Genomic DNA, 19,459 nt, shown 5'->3' on the forward strand with positions numbered 1-19,459 from the left:
GCAGTGAAGAGAAGGAGGGTGGCGTGAGTCAGGCCGGTTTGAAATGTGTTTGCAGCTGGGCTCCTTGGCATCAGGGTTTGGCTGATGGCTCTTCTGTTTCAGGAGATGTAGACTTGAGTTTTCTAGTTTCATATCAAAGGGAGTAAATATTGCCAGAACAGTCAAGAGACAAGAAATAATAATCAGGGAATAAACAACCTAATTTACTCCCTGAAATCTGAGTTATAGAGAAGTGTCATTGAATTTTCTTGCTTCATTTAATTTCTTTAAACTGCTTTTGGAATGAGTTCTAGGTGCCAGATCTGCTGGTTAATCACTGCAATGAGCCAGGGTTGGCAGCGGCCCCAACGTCACCAACATCATCGATATTTACTGGACAATGACTGGGCATTGGCTAGACCCTGACCCACGGTGTGTGACTGAGTTGGGGTGACAGTTCACAGGGAGGTGGGTGACTGTGCAACGGAAACTGCAGCTCAGCTGGTTGAGATGGCAGCGAGCTACACTGAGCACGTGGGTCCCTGGTGGCCTGAGCAGCTTGGGAGAGAAGGCAGATGCAGACTAACCTTCTCCTCGGCCTGCATCTGGAGGCCCCTGTGTAGGACCATGCATCTTCTGGTCTAAACAGGGCTTGCTCTGAGTTAGAGGCAGCCTCAGTGGCCCTCCTCACTGCACAGCAGACCCATCAGGGGCATCCTGCTTCTGCTGCCAGATTCGCAATCACAGACTTGCAGAGGGCACCCGTTGTGTGCTGGGGGGGCACACAGGCCCTGGGCCCTGGTGCTAGGGAGCTCAAGAAGCTTCTGGCTGTGCTGATAACGAGCTGCCTGTGCTGGGATCCCAGATCCAGAGCTCTGAGCTGGCTCTAGCTTTCTGTGCACAACCTGACTGCGATGTCCTGCCTGCGGGGCTCTTGTGATGATCCAGTGAGACATCTGAATAGAGCACTGGGGACAGTATGAGTGCTCAGAAAACCCCGTCTCTGATCCTCCCCTCCCCTGAGGGGCCCGTGTTCTTATTTCTATGGCAGAAGGGTGGGTCCCTTGGTCTCTGGCCCTCTAGGATCCAGCTGATCGTCTGCGTGGCCACTTATCTCACAGCGCTGCTCACTCATTCCTCCTCCAGGAACACGCTTCCTGCCAGGAGACGGCGCCGGTGCCACCCAAGAGCTCCCAGCAGAGGAGGAGCTGCCCTTGTCCCTGCCTCTGTGGGGCCAATGGGCTAGTGGGGCCATGATGGGGCCTGCTGGCCCTCAGGAATTCTTGTAGGCGACTGCACCTGAGCACACTTACCAGGCCAGTGGCCCTCTCGCAGGCTGGCCTCCAGGGAAGTTGAAGCTCAGGACCAGTCTTTGCATCAGCCGGTTAACAGAGACGGGGCTTGGGGGACTGTCCGTGCACACACAAACTGCGCGTTCAGCCCGGCACTCCCGGTTACCCCATCTTCTTTCCTCACCCCAGCCTCCCCCATCTGCCCCTCTTCTCTTCTCCTCCAGTCGCCATCCAGGCCCCGAGGAATGCGGCTCAGCCCTGCCTCCCTATGAAGACCCTGTGTGGGTCCTTCTGATTGTAAGAGCGTTAGGGAGGACTGGGGGAAGCAGGACAGAACCCGTGTAAGTCGTGAAGAAGTTGACGAGTCGGTGAAGCCCTTACTGTGACCCTTCTGGACTGTGCTTTGCAGGTTCCGGGGGGGCCTCTGCCTTCCCCCGGTCCAGCTCTCCCTGCACTTCTTGGGTGATGCTGACTCACTCCAGCTACTAGTAAACTCACATGGAAAGAATCACTTCTTCCATATCCACCCCCACACTGGGCCATATGCATCTCTGAGGACCCCTGCCCCTAGGGACTCTGGGGTCCCAGGTCACCAGGCCACTGAGCCTGAGAGTGTACACACACAGCATGCACACACACAGTGCATATATACACACAACACATGAATACACACATAGCACATACACATGCACAGAACATACACAGACATGCACACATATGCACACATGGACATGCAACACAGCATGCACACATATTAACATGGGTACATACAACACACACACACATAACATATGCACACACATACCCAGTGTGTGTATAATCCACATTTTAGTTTTATATAAAGTTCAGAACTGATCTGAATGAGTGAGGCATCTCCCTCGAATTCCCGCAGAGACCGTGTGGGCTGCTTTCCCCCCGGTGTTGCCCCTCTGCTCCTTCCCGCCCTCCTCCTGACCGCCCTGCCCTCCTGTCTGTGGTGAAACCCTCTCCTCTGGTCAGAAAGCCCAGCAGCTGCACTGCTCCACCCTTGCCTACACAGCAGCATGGTGGCTTTCTAGGCATCTGAGCTTTTCTTAGCACCCTTATCGCATGCTACAATGTACTGTTTAATTTTTGTGCCTGCCTTATTTCCCATATTGGAAAGAGGTCTTTGGGCACAAAACCTCTCCTAAACAATGATAAATATGACCAGCCTCCCAGCACAGGCCAATTCTTGCTAGATACAGAGGAAATACAAGCCACAGATATAGGACCTGGAAAACACCTGCAAAAAATCCGGTAGCATCAGTTATGCCTGGCAGACATCTGAGGATCGATCCTGTAACAGCACCATGCTAGGCATTCCCTGGACATGGAGAGGAATTTGAAGGCCAACTGTGAACAGGCACTGGGCTGCAGGCACCCTGACGCCAATCACACAGAGAAAACAGAGCACAGGTTGGGGCAGAATGCGTCATGGGGGCACTGACCGGGGGGTGACTTCTGTGGGGGCGAAGTGACAGGTGGTCTGCAGAATAGTGACCGACCCAAAAATGTCTATATCCTCATGCCCAGAATCAGTGAATATGTGACTTTATGTGGCAAGAGGCACTTTGTAATGTGATTAGTCCAGGATCTTGAGATGGGAGATGACCCTGGATTATCAGAGTGAGCCCAAGGTAATCTCAGGGTCCTTATCAGGGAAAGGGAAGCAGGAGGGTCAGATAAGATGTCAGCACAGACCTGGGGTGAGAATCAGAGAGAGATTTGAAGATGCTGCTGCTTTGAAGAAGGAAGAAGGGGCCACGAGCCAAGGAATGCAGGCACCTCTAGAAACTGGAAAAGACGAAGAAATAGGTTCTCCTGTGAGCCTCCAAGAGACATGCAGGATCTTGAGTTTTAGCCCAGCGACACCACTTCAGACTTCTGAGTAATAGAACCACGAGGTAATGAATTTCCGCTGTTTTAGCCACTGAGTGTGTGTTGATTCACTGGAGTAGCAGGGGGAGAGCCACACAGGGCTGGCCAGGGCAGCGAGAGAGACGGGGCAGGACCCTGGAGGGCAAGTGACTTGGCAGAGGCAGTGTCTGTACAGGGCGCTTGTGTTGGGGGCAGGCAGAGACGAGGCTGGAGGAGAAAATGTGGACTAAATCCACAGGGTCTCTAAGGGAAGCTGCGAAGTGGGTTCTTCTGCAGATAATGAGGAGCATGAAGGATCGAAGGAGAGAGGTCCGTGATGCGGGAGCCAACGTACAGTTCAGGTAGGTCAGCTCTGGGGCAGTGTCAGAAAGGGCGCTTGGGAACTGGGAACCTACCCAGGCCTTAGAGACCCCTGGAGCCCAGCAGAAGGCCGACTGAGGCCTTAGAGACACTCGAGGACTAGCCCTGGGGCCCTCAGTGCGGCCAGGCCCCTGGCCTCCTCAGATTCTCTCACGGCTGCCTGCTGGAGTTTTTAAAACTCAAATGGTAGCCTTATCTTTTCCAAAATGAGCTGTTAATAAAAAGTGAGTCCCGGCTCTCCTTTTCATCTGTGTGTGGAAATGTCATTTCTCAAATGGCAGTGTGGGCCCTGCCCAACTGTGCAGACACATCACGTCACCAATGAAGGAGCATCCAGGTCCCAACAAAAGAAAACCGCCCAGTCATTTACTCAATCAAAGTCGGTACTGAGCGCCTGCTTGAGGAGTCACCAGGCTTGGACTAGGGCTGTGTGATTCCAAACACTGTCCCTGACCCTGTGCAGTCTGATGAGAGACAGACAAGTGGACAGCTCAAAGGAGTACCAGCAGAAGTGCAGTCACAGAGGTACACAGCAGGTGCCGTGCTGCAGTGTTCCCTCTGCAAGAGGCTGTACCTACAGACACAGCAGTGAAAAGCCAGGCATGGTCTCTGACTCCTCTCCTGCGTACAGCCCAGCGGGTAAGACTGACAATCCCATTTTTGCACAGGCAATTAATTACAGTTATAGCAAGTACTTAGATGAAAAAAGTAGAGGAAGCTTTATGGAGGAGTGTGAACTAAACCCAAAGATGAACAAGATTAATCAGATGGACAGTGGGGAAGAAACCCACAGGCAGAGGGAACCATTTGTGGGAAGAGAGGATGTGACATCCAGGAAGTCTAAGGTCTTCCGAGGCCTAGGGAGGGAGGTTGGTGACAGGTGGGCACTGTGTGACTGGACAGGTGGGCAGGGGCTGCCTCCCCATAAGCTCCTAAGACTGGATATTGTGCGTTATGGAGATTTCCACCCAGAGAGGTAGCACAGTCACACTTCTGTTAGAAATGTTGCTTGGTAGAGCTCGGGTGGAACTGTAGAGCCTATGAGGGACATCCAGAGGATGTTCACGCCAGTGCCGATGGCACGAAGAGGAGGCAGACGCAAGAAATACTCAAGAGGAGAAATCAACAGAACTCAGTGCTTCACTGGATGTGAGGGAAGGATAAAAAGAAAGAAATGTCAGATCTCCTGCTCCATTGCCTTTGCTATTTGGAGAGACAGGGGTCTCTTACTTAAAGAGGGAATCACAGAGATGGGGATGATTGAGAGAATGTTTCAGGATTGTAAGTTTGGGATAAACTGAGTTTTAGGTTCTCATGATAAACCTAAGTGGTGACACATCATAGGGAGTTGCGTTTCCATCTGGACTGGATGGACAGAGGGAATGCGTGGGAGGGACCTATGTGAAAAGTACAGTCATGAACATGGATGACATCTTCCTGAGCAGCTGTCTGAACTGAGTAGAAGGATCATAGTAGAGCCCTGGGGAACATCAATATGCATGAGACAGGAAAGTGGAGGGGAACCCGCAAAGGAGATTAAAAGAGGTGGCTGGAGAGGGAGGAAGTGAATCAGGAGAGAGTGGTTTCCTGGAAGCCACAGGAGCAGAGAGCAGGAAGGAGCCAGAGATGAAACCAAATGCAGGAGAGGCTTGAGGCAAGGGGATAACTCAATGTTGTCCACGAAGCAAGGACACAGCTCAACGTTGTCCACAAATCAAGGATACAGCTCAACATTGTCCATGGAGAAGGACAAAGCTTAATGTCATTCATGAAGCAAGGATATAGCACAATGTTGTCCGTGAAGCAAGGACACAGCTCAACGTGGTCCATGAATCAAGGATACAGTAAAATGTTGCCCATGAAGAAGGATATAGCTCAATATTGTCCATGGAGCAAGGATACAGTTCAATATTGTCCACAAAGCAAGGACACAGCTCGCTGTTGTCTACAAAGCAAAGACACAGCTCAACATTGTCCATGAAGCAAAGATACAGCTCATGTTGTCCATGAAGAAGGACACAGCTCAAAGTTGTCCACGAAGCAAGAACACAGTGCAAGCTTGTCCACAAAGGAGGGCACAGCTCAACATTGTCCATGAAGAAGGACACAGCTCAATCTTGTCCATGAAGCAAAGATACAGCTCATATTGTCCATGAAGAAGGACACAGCTCAATGTTGTCTACAAAGTAAGGACACAGCTCAATGTTGTCCATGAAGAAGGACACAGCTCAACGTTGTCTACAAAGTAAGGACACAGCTCAATGTTGTCCATGAAGAAGGACACAGCTCAACATTGTCTACAAAGCAAGGACACAGCTCAACGTTGTCCATGAAGCAAGAACACAGCTCAATGTTGTCCATGAAGAAGGACACAGCTCAACGTTGTCCATGAAGCAAGAACACAGTGCAAGCTTGTCCGCAAAGCAAGGACACAGCTCAACATTGTCCATGAAGAAGGACACAGCTCAGATTTCCATGATGCAAGGATACAGGTCAAAGCTGTCCATAGAAAAGGGGCATAGAGGTCCTTTGACAGTTTTGCCAGTTTCCGTGCATGCTGGGGCCACATCGTTAGCATGATGAACCAGAAACAACAACCTTGTGAGGAAGTGGACATTGTCCACCCAGAAACCTGGCTCTGAAAAGAGGGGAGATAAAAGTTGAAAGCAGGAGAGTGACATAGGTCAGGAGGAGTCCTTGTCTCTGTTCTTTGTTCCTGAATGAGTAAAGTTTGGGCGCAAGAGGTTGAAGAGTCTTCAGTACTAAGACAAAGGGAAGAGTGTGGAGGTTGCAGGTAAGAGCTGTTGAGGGAACATAAATTAGAGACAATGGACTTTGCTGGATGGATTAGCCCTCCATAGGAAGGGGGGCACAATCTTCTGGAAGCGTGAGGGAAATGAGGAGCAGCAACTGGACACTTAGCTGGGCACGAATACAGATAAATGGTTAGAATCGTCATTGTTTTCTTACGTTTTTAGTTAGTGGTCTGTTAATTCTCTGTTTAACACAACACAGGAAAGATAAGCTCTTCAAAGTTGATAGCGACTGCCCTGACCTCTGAACATCTAAGGAATTCTTCCCCCTGGGAGCTGTTCACTGATTTAACACACTGACTCTTTTCACAACTTCTTATCGGGTGCCAACTCTGTGCTTGGTGCTGGGCGTGCATTGATGAGCGGACACAGGGCCTTCCTTCCTGGATCTTACTGTCTACTAGTGCAGAGCATCAGAGACTTTGTTTTTTTCCCCAATATCCTTTTCCCCCTTATTCCTTAATTGCAACACTTCATATTCTTGACCAGACACATGGCCATCTGAAATAAAGATATTTCTCTGCTTTCTTGGTATTAAGAGTGGTCATGTGAATAAGCTCTGACAAAGAGGCATAAGCCGAACAGTCATTTTCAAATCCCAGAAGGTGCCATTTTAAGAGAGAGAGCATATATATATTTCAGTCCCTTCCTTCCTCCTGCTGGCTGGAATGTGAATGTGGTGGCAGGAGCTCAAGCAGCCTTCTTGAAGCATGCATTATAAATCATGTGTGGGGGAGGATAGAGCAGCAAAATTGAAGGAATCCAGAGTCCTTGACATTTGTGGAGCTGTCACACGAGCCTTAGACTGCTTATCTTCGAACCTACTTTATTCGAGATAAAAATAAACTTCTGTCTTATTTAAGCCCCAGTTATTCTGGGTGTTCTCTTACTCAAACAGCTGAAAATTTCCCAAATAATGCAGAGAGACAAACAATAATCATACAAACAAATAAACGTTATTATAACTTGTAATAAGTGGTCTGACGGAATGAACACCACGCAGTGATATAGGTGTTATGGTGGGAGAAGGGGTTCCACAGGAAAGGGTGTCAGGAAAAGCTTCATTAAGGAAAGGTCTAGAAGGGAAAAAAGAGTGACAGCTCCAGAGAAGGAGGGAGAGTGTCCCCAGTGAAGAGGATGACTTGTTTAATATGATCTCGGAAGTCACGGCATGGAATATGGCTGTGAGGATTCTTGTTAATAAAATAAAATAGAACACATCTCTGAGGGTTTGAGAACCCTCGTCAGACACAAAACTCCAGCTGAAGTTTGCTTAGCCTCCCACAGGGGCTTTGTGGCTCACCTGTAGGCGGGGTAGGCCAGAGCCCGCCCCGGGGCTGGCGGGGCCCAGGGTGAACACACTTAGGAGCTTCTCATTGAGTTCAGGTTCCACCTCTCACGTCAGCTTCTCCAAGAGGCTGGCACAATGGTCCTGTCACTTTCTGTTCTGAAACGTACAACCTCATGACTAGAGAGAAAACAATTTCTCTCTCTGTCTGGATTTAAAAACTTACAGAATGGCCTGTGAGTTATAGCTTAATTTAAAAAAAAGTTTAAAAACCCGAGCCCCTGGGATGGTTAATTTTGTGTCAGTTTGACTGAGCTGAGGGATGCTCAGATAGCTGGTAGGACATTATTTCTGGGTGTGTCCGTGAGGGTGTTTCCAGCAGAGACTAACCTTTGCTTTGGGGAACCGAGCAGAGAGGGCCAGATCACCCTCACAAAGGCAGGTGGGCCTCGTCCAATCCGTGAGGGCCTGAGGAGAACAGAAAGGCAGAGGAAGGGCGAGTCTTCTCCTGCTCGAGCTGGGACGTCTGTCTTCTCTGCCTTCGGACATCGGTGCTCTGATTCTTGGGCCTTCTCAGCCAAAGCTTCCCTGGATCTCCAGCCTTTGGGTTTGGACTGAAGTCACATCACCAGCTCCCCTGAGTCTCCAGCTGCAGAGGGCAGGTCGTGGGACTTCTCAGCCTTCATAATTGCATGAGCCAATTCCCATAGCCTCTTTATATATCTATCTAGAACTATCTGTCCATTCAGCCATCCATTATCCATCTCCTATTGTTCTGCTTCTCTGGAGAACCCTGACTAAAACAGTCCCCAAACAGTTTCCTGAATGGCCTCCCCTCTTGGGGCCAGCAGCGCCATGTCAGGAGCCGTCCTATGAAGACAGGAGGGGTGCCCAAGGAGGAGTGAAGGCACTCAGGGAAGAAGGGAGCTAGCAGCTGCTGGGGATTGCCATCTCAAATAGCATTTCATGGAAGTTTCACCCCTGAGGTCTCATTTACTCTTAGCTCACGTTGCCTGCTGGAGGCAGTCGACAAACTGGTGACCCACATGGGCTCCGGAGTCAGAGGGGCCCAAAGCCGAGGCTCTGTTCTGGTATTTACCAGCTGCGGTGCCTCGAAGAAATAAGACAACATATGCAAATGCACAGCACAGTTCACCACACATGGTAAATTATTAATAAATATTGGTTTTTTATTAGCAACTCTGGAAGACAGGTCCTTTTAAACTTCCTTCTACAGAACGAGAAAAGTGGATCACATTCCACAGGCTGTGTTTCAGAAGGGTGTTTGAATCCAGTGCTCTCTAATTTCCAAACCACCCAGCAGCTGCCCAGAGCCTCCTCCATGGCCGCCTGGAGACGCTGGTGTCACAAGTGGTAAGACCCAGGATCCTCCCGTCCTATGGCTCTTGCCTCCCATGGTTCTCAGAGCACACTGCAGCCTGTCAGCATGTGGGAGAGAAGGAGAGGGCACCCAGGGGGGTTCTGGTCTCCACCTGGAAGGAGCACACGGCCCTCTGCCCACTTCCATCGAGAGCTCCCTCCTGTAGCAGAGGGGGCTGGGCGCGAGTCCAGCTGCACCGAGAAGAGAGAGGAGGGGGAGAGCATGCATGTCTGCCAGCCCAGTGGCCGCAGATCCACGCCCTCTGTCACAAGGTTGTATGGGAATCATTAGACAATGTGCGAAAGGATTTTGTGAACTCTACGGTGTGTGCAAGCAGATGTTGCTACCATGTTTAAACCCTGTCCTTATGGCATGGAGCTGGACTGAGGGCCGTAGAGAGCCATGCAGTGATGTGGGAGCCCCCGAGGGAGGCAGCAGGGTGATGAGGTCTCCTGGAGGCAGTGGACAGAAAGGCAGGCAGGAAGCTGACCGGGGATGAGTGGAGGTGGCCACTCTGGGAGGTGTGGTGGTAGCAGGAGCTGGACCCACAGGACCAGTCCCAGGGGCTCTGAGCTGGGAGGACACGACCACTCCTGAGTGTGGCTCACAGCTCCCACCCAAGCTCCTCCAGCCTGGACCTCAGGGTGTCTGGCTTTTCTCCTCATTCTGCTTCACAAAGCTCTTTAAGCGGCAGCCTGGCCAGCAGGGATCTCTTTGGAAGAGTGAAGAGAAGAGCTTGCGTGGGCCAAGCCAGGGCCTCCAGTGGAAGGAGGGAAGGCACTGGGCGGGAACTCTGGTTTGGTGGTTGTGTGCTCTGTCACTAGTGCAATGCAGATGGTCAAGAATGCTGCTGGACAGGCTCAGCTTCAAGGCACGCTGGGACCTCAACTACCTATGTGACCAGCAATGTCAACCTGTGTTCCGGTCAGGCCTCCCAGGGGTCTCTCTGCTGGGTCACCGCACCAGCTTCCCAAGTGGAAACAACCCACTGTCAACGGTCCACACAAGCTGCAGGAGGACCCCAGCCCCGCCTGCCTAGACTCTGCCCTCCGGGGAGTCATGTGGTCAAGGCAGGGCTGATGTTGACCTTGGTAAGGTCGCAGCCTGACTTGGCTGCCGTGACCTGAACTTCCTGCTCACACTGCTGACCTCCCTGATGCCTGTGGCCAAGAAGAGGCTGGTCTGAACCCTGGTCCTATCCCATCGATATGGAGGGGATGAACCCAGAGCATGGCCAGCCCTGAGCAAGGGTCAAGAGTCCTGGGCAGAGGCACACACGCTAGGCAGACGTCCAGGGCTGGCAGGGGGAGGTTGGGTAAGCTAAAGCTTCTTCCTTCAGCAAAAGCCACTGCGGTCGGTGGTAAAGGTAGGAGCTGTGAAGGAGGATGCAGTTCGTGCCAGTCTCTGGCCACCTCAGCTCCACTGTGCGACAGACACCTGGGATCCAGCCCCAAGGAGTTCAAGCTTCCTACTTGGGAGCCAGTGAGCATCAAGCTGGAGCTTTTGCCAGGAGCCCATTCCTGCCAGACAAGGATGGTTGGCTTTGGGTCTAAGGCTAGTACCCTAAGTCCTGAGCTCCCGTGTGGCCGCTGGGACACAACCTTTCCTAGACCCCAGCAAGGTGGCCAGTCAGGGTAATCTACTGGCTTGCACCCAGGTCTCTGCTTGAGAGTCACTCAGCTCTGTCTCTGGGCTGCTGCTCACCTGCCGGGCACTGTACCAGAAACTCCTCGTCTGCGCCACGCTGTGGCTGCAGGCACCACCGAGCACAGGTGTCCATTTCAGCCCTGCATGAGGCGGGCTGGGTCCAAACCCTGAGCTACTGGGCACCACATGGGCCAAATAACAGTGAGGGTGACCAGTTGCTATGAGATGGCGTCGGGATGCGTTCACACAGGAGCCTGTTGACTTTATTTCCTGGTTTTCCAGAAACGTGCACTAAGTTTTACATGCCTCCTAACACGTTTTACAAATTTGAGCAAGAGATAAATTGTTACAAAGTTTCTTATTCCCTAGGCTCATGTAAACCAAGCTGCATTTGAGGATGTCTGAAAAGGTAACATTCTCCGGACTATTATTACTGGTTGGGCTTAAATTGTATGTAAACTAAATTGCTAAAATGAGGATAAATACAACATAATCAGTAGTAAGATTTATTCTCTGTAGCTGTACAGGAAATATTTTAATTTAGAATTTTCCTCAGTTTAAACCTGGCTTTGAGGGCATTGCATCAGAAATTAATGGTACCTTATAGTTTCTTTATCTTGCTCTCTCTTTCTTACTGAAAAAGATTGTCTAACAAACCAAACTTTCTGGGTCTGTCTTTCTGGATTTTCTGGACTAGCGGTTGCTCCCTGGACACCGCTGTCTAGTCTGAGAGGCTTGCCTCTGGTCTGAGCCTAAGACCATGCTGGCTGGTTCTGACGTGAAAGCTGTTGGACGTTTGCTCTTGTTTCAGGAGGCCGACAGAGGCCTCCTCCCCATGTGAGATGATTACACAGAGCACGGACCGCACAAAATCAAGCTTGGCAACTGAACCAGGGGAAGGCCCCGTGCAGGAGTTCCCGGGGCGCTGAGAGCAAGAGTGTCCTATAGATTCCAGAGAGCAGAGATGGCCCTGCCGTGGCCGGTTGCATGCAGCTGGGCCCAGGCTCCCCTGTGGAGCAGAAACATTGCACAGAACTGCAAGATGGAGGTCGGCCGAGGCGCCCTCTCACTGAGATAAAAGACCGAAGCGAAACCCGCCCTGTGGTCACGTCTGAGCACAGGCAAACCAAGACCACCGTGTAGATCACACACATGACGGACCCCCTTCCCGCCTCGTGGGAGTGACTGATGCTTCTCCAACAAGGACAGCATTATCCTCTCTCCTTCTTCCTGCCTTCTGGCTAAGCATCATTAAAATTCCAAAACAGAGGCTGAGCCCCACTTCCTGATGGCAAGCAAGCCAGAACAAACTCCTGCTTCCTCCCAAAGTGACCCAACACAGCCCACATCCTGCCACACCTCCCTCCTCTTTACTGGGACGCCTCGAGACTCCCCTGGTGTGCATGCCCACTAGCACAACCAGCCCCCCACCCCTGTCTGTCTGCCTGGGGGCACCCGGGAGGGCTTTGGCCAAGGGCTTCAGCAACAGTGACGGGTTTTCTTGACGTTCCTTCAGCTGTACCGACGGGGGCAGGGCTGTACCCCTGGGAGACAGGCGCAAGCAGAGGGTCATGCTCAGTTGTGCAATAACTGGGGACAGCTTTGTGCTGGGCAGGAGGGAGCCAACAGGTGCGACAACTTTGTGCAACAAAGACCTGTCTGCCTGACCTGCTGAGGCGTGCTGGGTCCCTGGTCAATCCCTGGGAGCCCAGGTGTGCAGCAAGACCTCAAACCCCAGGGCTGTGGACAACAGTCGCCTCGTGTCCAGATATCTGGGCAGGGACCTCCTCCCGTCTAAGGCAGCTCTGCAGGGCACTCCTTGGCTCTCTCCTCTCCCACCTCTTCAGGAGCCTGCCTCCCAGAGCGAGGAGGCTCACCTGAGTGTGCGCCCTACTCACAAGCATGGACTGAGCTGTACGAGCCAGAGAGCCAGCCAAGCTGTGAGAAGCTGAGAGAGAGAGAGAGAAGTGCAGAGCTGCCTCAGCGGTCACTGAGGGCACCTGAGATGACAATCCGATGCTGTCAGGGCCGCCAGAGTGTTGCTGCACAGGGCCTGCAGGGATGGCAGGCCCTGGGGGTGGAGCAGAGCTCTGCAGGGCAGCCATCAGGGAAGCCTCGCCAGGGAGAAACCACTTGAGCTGGCACTTGAAGCACAGGTTGTCCAGACAGAGGGAACTGGTGTTAGCAAATAACATACCTATGAAACACGGTGTGCTTGGGAAACAAAAAGTCAGTATGTTGTAACAAGAGTCATGCTCCTGGAGCGTGCAGGATGGCTGGCCGTGAAAAGCCAGCTTCCAGTGGCTACTCTCCTTGGCTTGTGGCCCTGAATTGCTCCATCCCTGCTTCCTGTCCCATCACTTCCTCTGATTCCCACCCCTGCCTCCTGTTACAGGGATTCTGTGTTTGCACCGGGCCCACCAGATAGCCCAGCATCATCTTCCATCTCAAGATCCTTGATTTCATCACATCTGAGAGTCCCCTTTGCATGCAAGGCCACACGTGCACTGGGTCCAGGGACTGGACGTGGATGTATTTGGTATTAATGCCACTGTGAACCCGGAATGCAAAGAGAACACGTCTGCTGGTGCACAAACACTGGACAGACAGCTCCAACCTCTGTTTCCTTCCAACACTGTCACTGAACTTGCACTTACAGGAAAGAATCGTGGAGGTTGTGCAATGACAGGGCACTTCAGAGGTTTGCCAACCTCTTCTCTGCAAGCATCAGAGTGAGGGAGGGAGCAACTTTGCCCACTGGGAATGGAGCCTTGAGCTCCCCCAAGTGCCTCAGTGTTCCATTAGTGTGCCATTCCTGGCCCAGGGTGGCCTTGTGAGGGGCTGGGGCTCTTGTCCATGCCCACATTGTGATGTTGCAGTCTCTGTGCTCTGAGAACATCAGTGCTGTGCTCAAGGTCACCAACAGCAACAGGAGACTAGCAGTAAGGGTCCAGCTTTCCAGGAAGGCAGTTGGCATCAAAGTTTTGCACATCTCACACTCAGATTTTTAATTTTTCCTTTCCTGCTATGATGTGTGATAATGGATAGGATTCAGGCTCTGAGCCAGGTAGGACTATCTGTGTTTCTATCCCATGTCCCCCTTGTAATGCAGGACGTGCCCATGTTGCAAAATTGGGAGGATTAAAGAGACGATGTGTGCAAAGCCTCAGCCATGGTGCCTCTTACTCAGCGAGTAAGAGCTGAACCAGGGCCAGCTCCTGTCCCCTTTCCGCCTCTCAGCCAGTTCCTGTGTGAGGTTGACGCTGGTGAGGAGCAGTGTTTCCTGGCTGGCATTTCATCTCCACCTGCAGAGTCCTGTTTCTCCCAGCCCGGAATAGCTCAAGTAGGCTGTGACCTCGGCAAGCACCCTTGAGAGGCTCTTGAGGCGCCTTGAGAAATTGCACACGAGGCGCTCTGCATCTGCGCTGGATCTATTATTCATGCACGCGTGTTTCAGAGAGCACAGTAATTTAGAGTCTCTCGGAGAGCACTCTGCAGCACCATAAACCACGTTCCGTGTGCTCCAGGGAAAAATTATATTTCCCTTGCTTAAGCCAGGGGTCATGCGAGAGAATTCGCATAGATGGAGCAGAGGGGCCAGGAGGCGGCTGGAGGTGGGCCAGGGCTTCTGCGCAGAACTTCCAGGTTCTGCTGGGCTGCAGGTCCCCTCGATCCCCATCGGGGTGGCCTTCTGGAGCTTGTCTTCTCTTTTGCGAAATGAGACCCTGGCTCTAGGTGCCCTTGCAGTCAGGGGGTCATCTTTCCCAACTCGAACTCTGCTCCTGGCTGGACCCACAGCAGGTAACAGTGCCCCCATGATCACCTCGGTCAGCTTACAGATGCCCGTCCTTGGGGTTTCCAAAGTCAGAACGGGTATATGCACAGCGCCTGGCGTGTGGAGCCAAGGATACATTTTACATGTGTATTTATTTCCATCTTCACAGCTCTCATTTAAAAAAAGGCATCGCTTCTATGTCTACAGAGTGTAATAAATACAGGAGCACAGATTTTCCCAGAAAACAGCCCTGGGATGGCAAATTGAGAGACACTAATATATACCAGTCACTCTAGGGGAGTGGAGATGAAAATAAAGATAAAGAAAAAAAATGACATCCACTTTTAGATTCTAAAAACGAGATTGGGAAAAAGCCTGAAATTTGGGAGGTCAGGTCATGCCGATTTCCGAATTTAGGTAACTTTGCTGTGACAAGTGAGGAACCCAGCGTGGCTGGGTTTGCTCCCTCGTGCCGCAGTGCCACATTCTCATTTCTGTTCCGTCCAAAGCTCTGCTCTTCTTCAGAAAATGAGAGCATCACTCCGCATGGAGCAGATGGTGCCATGCACCAGCCGGTCCACAGCCCCAGGAGTGCCAGGAACAAGCCCAGCACCCTGGCTCTCAGGAGCATTGCCCACCCCCTTCCAGGGTGTCCCATGGGCTCTCTGGGATTTCCTGCAGGGCCTCCTGTCAGTCCCACTAACCTGGAGCTTCTTCAACTTTTCTTGATGCTCACAGTGGTCCACTGATCGCAAGAACCTCTGCGCAAATGTGGCCCTAGGTGAGAGGAAGGCTGGACCTTGGCCCAAACCTGGGTCCCTCAGCTGGGGCCGGCTCTCTGGCAGATCACAGGTGGACACCCATTGGGCTCTTGCTGCTCGGGGTCCCCTGCGCTGTGGGACAGTAGCGTCGCCCTGGGGGCAAGGATGAGCATCCTGTCTGAGCAAAAAGGCCCTCGTCTGGTTGCAGAGCGCTGTGGACTGAATGGCACCCAAGCATTTGCCTGAAAATGGTTAATTTCATGTTGTGGGGATTTCATCTCAATAAAAATAATGACGACTCGTCATATAAAGCAGCCTTCTGAAATCTTTAGATCTTTAAAACCATATAGGATCTCAGAGGTGACCTTCACCAATTCCCTCACTTTGCAGAAGGAGAAACCTCGGCCCCCAAAGTCACACGAGGGTAGCCCCTGACGAAGCCCCATTTTCTTCGCCCAAACTCAGCGCCCTTTCCAGGCGCCCCCCCCCCCAACCCCCCGCGGAAGAGTCGCAGGTAGGATTCCTTCACATTCTCCTACTGCTCTGGGCAGGGGTTGGAATTTGGGAGAGGCTGAAATCTCCAACACCCAGGGCTCGGGGCTCCAGGAGAGCGAAGGTTTTGTGCAGTTTGTGATGACTTCTTGCTCATCCGGGCTGGGGCGACTGGGAAAATGCACGTGTGTCACACCACAGCTGCTGGTCCAGGCAACGCCACCCTGAAATGAAACGCATTGATCTCTGAGGCCCCTTTGTCGTTTATGATTCTGTGATTATGGGGCTCTGCGGGCCCTGCAGCTGCTCTGTTGGTCCTCCAGGCTGAGCAGTGGACATCAGCCATCCTGCGTCCCCAGGCCTGGTCCTCCAGGAGGAGCTCTCCAGCCCCAGGTGGAGCCTGGATGCAGCAAAGGCAAGATTGGAGGCAGGAGGTGCGCACAGGGTGGTGGGGGTGGAGAGGAGGGCGGCCGGGGCCCAGGTGTGGCAGAGGCACTGGGGAGGCGGGGGTTCAGAAGCTCTTGAGAAGCGGAATCCACAGCCTTGATGACCCGCTGAAGGAAGGGGGCGGGGGTCTCCGCCGTGTGCGTCTGCATGTCCCTTGTCCTCACAGGGGTGGTGGACCGAGGCACCGGCATTCTGGTGCACACGGCCACGGGGGATGTCTAGTTCTGCCCCAGCGACTGGGACCAGGGTGGGCTTCAGAGACCACGGTCCTGGGGGCTCCCGCACCGGCCGCGTGTTCCCCTTGGGCAAGTTTCTGATTTGCCCTGAAACCCCGATGCTTGTCCGCAGACTAAGGACATTCTAAGGGCTGAGGGTGTCTCGCAGAGGGAGAATCTGAGGCTGTGAGGCGGCCTAAGGGAGGTCTGGGGCCCAGGAGTCACTCTGCAAATGCTGGTTTTACCTCCCACCTCCATTCCCTGAGGGGACATTCTTGATGCGTGAAGTTCATTTACATCTTCCATCCACATCAAGTGATGCCTGTCTCTTCAAGTCAGTTTTTGTCAAAGACACACTCTGGGGCGACCCCCAGTGGGTCCCTCTCTTTATAAATCCCCTCCTCTCCTGCGTGGGCAGGACCTGTAACCAACAGATGTGGCAAAGGCAATGAGATTGTGTTGTAGTCTACAGCAAAGAGGAAGGGACATTTTCAAATGTAGTAAGGTCCCTAATCAATCTGACTTTAAGTAAACTGAAAAGAAGATTAACCTGGTGGGCCCTGCCTAATCAGGAGATGCCTTTCAAAGGGGGTGTGGGCTTCCAGGAGTTCAAAGACAGGAAGTAGCAGAGTCACCTACTGGCCTTGAAAAGTGAGCTGCCATCCTGTGAGGGGCCACGAGGCAAGGAACTGCGGGTGGTCTCTGGGAGCTGAGGGCAAACCTGGGCTGATAGCCAGCAAGAAAACGGGACCTCAGGTCCTCAGTCTGAATCAGGAACTGAATTCTGATGATAACTGTGTGCACATGTAGGAGACCCAGAATCCAGAAAGAGACATGTTCAGCCGGAACCTTGACTGCAGCCTCGGGGGACTGAACCGAAGCCCAGCCTCCTGACCCTTGGACTCTGGGAGATAATCAATGCAAGTTGTTTAAGCTGCTAAGTTTGTGGCAATTTGTTACACAGCAGTCGATGGCCTGTCCACTTTCAAAAGCACGTTTCTGCTTTGGGAGATTCATTATTCATTGTCCTGACAATCGGAGTTCCAAACACCACCTCCATTACCTCCTTCTTCAAGTTTGTGGATAAATATGGTCAGAAAAAAACTGATCAGCGTTGCTTTTTCTTAGTCTGGCCTGTAAAAATAGGCCAAAGACCACAAACCCAGACCCATGCTTCTCAGGCCACGCCCATGGATCACGGAATTCTCCTTCAGGCTCAATGGAGATATAAAAACTCTGCTTAGAGGGACTGGCAGATCTGACGACATCCTTGAGGTTTTGAATACTAATTTTTGTGGCAAAATAAATGTGACAACATTTTGCAAGTCCTAGCTTTTACATTTTCTTGGGATAGAAAACGCTTGTCTGAAAGCAAAGGTTTGGGACAGAAGATTAAAAAACACTAACAAACGTGACTGTAAAAAAATACTAGGATCAGCAGTCGCAAAATAGACGGAGGCTGCGTGCCGGAGGGGAAGAAGATGTTGATTATTGACAGGTGGCAATGCAGGGGAAGTAACGGGGTACGAGAAACACAGGGACAGAGACTGCAGGGGAGAGGAGGCAGTGACACGCGCCAGGGGCATCACGGAGAAGGAGGAGGAACCAGCAAGGGGCATCAGGGATAGAGCGCCAGGCACAGAGTGAGGGCTTTAGAAGAAAAATAACATGATAAAAATTACCCTTTAGGAAAAGAAATTGGCAGATGTGTGGATGGATAAAGAGAAAAAGAAATGAAGATGAGGAGGAGATCGTGTGGGTTATAGAAAACGGGGCCCAAACTGGGGCAGCCTGGCTGATGAGCGACGGAGGGGGCATCCAACGTCCCGAGTGATCCTCCTGAGCTAAAACCAAACCCTGCGGGCATATGACACTTGGCGCAGGCCATTCAGAGACCATGCTTCAGCTGTCATTTCCCAGAGAGACACTGACAGCCCAAAGGGTCCTTCCCAAGGTCATGCAGAAAATCAGTGGCTGAGTCAGGACCTGCCAAAGAACTGCAGGTCGATGGGACCCTGAGTCACCGTGCCCAGAGATGCCGGCCAGGCCTTTCTACAGCCACACATCATCAACAGTGCTGAAGAGAACTAGGGAAATTTCTTTTGTAAATACATGATTCCAGATTCCTGTCTATTCATTTCTCTACATTTTCTGAGCATCTCCTACGATGTAAAGCTCAGCGTCCTGTGAGGATGTCGGGGGGGTTTTGCTCACAAGGGCGTGGGCAGCTAAGTTCCTGGTATATCTTTGTTCACTGGCTGGGCGTCTCCTGATGGCTTATCAACACCCTGTGAGCTTTCCTTCTGGCTCTTTATCAAAGGCCTACAAAAGGGAGTCTATTTGCATGTAAGGATTGAGGAAAAAGAGCAACCGTTTTAAAAGATAAGAGTTGGAATTTATAAGCCTTTACAAACTGTTATTTCTTTCCTGGAGAGAAAATGAAAATGGGAGATAGTAAGGAGAGGCAGCGGTGTTGCAGATAACATCATTTGGAGGGTTTTGAAACCTGGTCTAATTTATCATTATGTAAGATGCTTTGGTCTGCAAGATCAAAAGCAACTGACGTTCTCTGTCTACATCCAGCCAATTGAACTGCCTCTTCAGAATCGCAGACAAACATTTCATTAGTTCTCATTCACCAGTAAATTGGGATGAAACGCCAAAACACTTCTTCTTTAAAAAAAGCTGGATTGCATTCCTACATATGTTGCTTTAAAAAATAATCATTCATGTTGCACTTTTCTTTCAAGTGTTCAAACTACGCTGCTTTCCAAATATTTGCATAGTCTTCCTGACCCTCTCTTTCAGTCACAAGTGCTATTCTTTACACTTCTAAGGACTGGGGGCGGAGATACAAACTATTCCAACACAAGAAGTCAGCCTGAATTTAGCCAGGAAAACTCTGATTTCATGAGAAAACACTGTTGCATCCGGTCAAGCTACTACTGTGCTACTTTTGCCTTAAGTTGGCAGGTGTTTGACCAAAGTGACTGAATAGCCTCTGACCAAAAGCTAAAAGTGGGTTAGGCAGACGGGTTTCATGTCACATGAACACCCAGGGCTGTGTGTTGAGGAAAGTTCTGATGTTGGATCGTAGATTCAAGAAATAG

Source organism: Equus przewalskii, chromosome 14, assembly GCF_037783145.1.
Source record: "Equus przewalskii isolate Varuska chromosome 14, EquPr2, whole genome shotgun sequence".
Taxonomy (NCBI): domain Eukaryota; kingdom Metazoa; phylum Chordata; class Mammalia; order Perissodactyla; family Equidae; genus Equus; species Equus przewalskii.